Genomic DNA, 943 nt, shown 5'->3' with positions numbered 1-943 from the left:
AACATTAAATTATATGATGGAAAAAGGTGACATTTTGAGATCAAGATCCTTGTTTTATAAAGACTGAATCTTTCTATGCATGGAGTGCCATGAAAGTGAAAGTCAAATGCTATCTGAAAAAGTTGGTTAAGAAGCCTGTGTTTCGCTTCATATCGTGGGGAGATGTCCTGCACAAAGGTTGAACCCACGTTTAGTTCTGCCTTCCTCCTGTTTGTAGCTGTGTGAAAGAGGTTTACATTTCAGAGGTGGCTGCTAAAGTTAATTCTTTCAGTTGCTTTTCTCTCCATTTGCCTGGATGATGCTAAATGCACTTTAGCACAAGATAATTTCATAATCTAATTAATGGTGGGCTCAGCCATATGTACAATGGAACATCACAAGTTCATTTCCAGTGTACTCACCTCAATGTTTTACTGCATTCCTGGTTCATTGAAGCGGTGACAACCACTTCTTAGCTAGAAGAAGCTGACATAGTCCTAGTATCTGGCTCACTGGGTCAGAATGGTATGAAGTTGGGGCAGATGATGACATTGCATTTTATCTGAAAATATATATAGGAATATTTTATCAATATAGAAACTTTTTATATTAGGATGTATACTTCATATTGTGAAGTATACTTCCTAATCAGAAAAGAATAGCTCCTCATTAGTGCAATATGATGATTTTCTTGTGCAACATAAGTTGATCAACTTAAAATAGCTCTGTGCAATTTATGCAAAGAAGACAGTCTTTAAATGCTGTTCTTAGCACATACAGCCACATAAAAATAGGAAATACAATATTTCAAATGTAACACCAAAATTGTAACATCTAATACTGTCAGATGGAGAAAGGCCAACATAGCTCGCACACCATAGCATCTATTAATAGACCTGACTCCCTTTTGCCATGTCAACTGTAACATTAATCCTTGTTTTAAATCATAGTATCTCAAATAGCA

This window comes from Melospiza melodia, chromosome 4 (genome assembly GCF_035770615.1).
Source record: "Melospiza melodia melodia isolate bMelMel2 chromosome 4, bMelMel2.pri, whole genome shotgun sequence".
Taxonomy (NCBI): domain Eukaryota; kingdom Metazoa; phylum Chordata; class Aves; order Passeriformes; family Passerellidae; genus Melospiza; species Melospiza melodia.
This window is presented reverse-complemented; position numbering follows the sequence as displayed.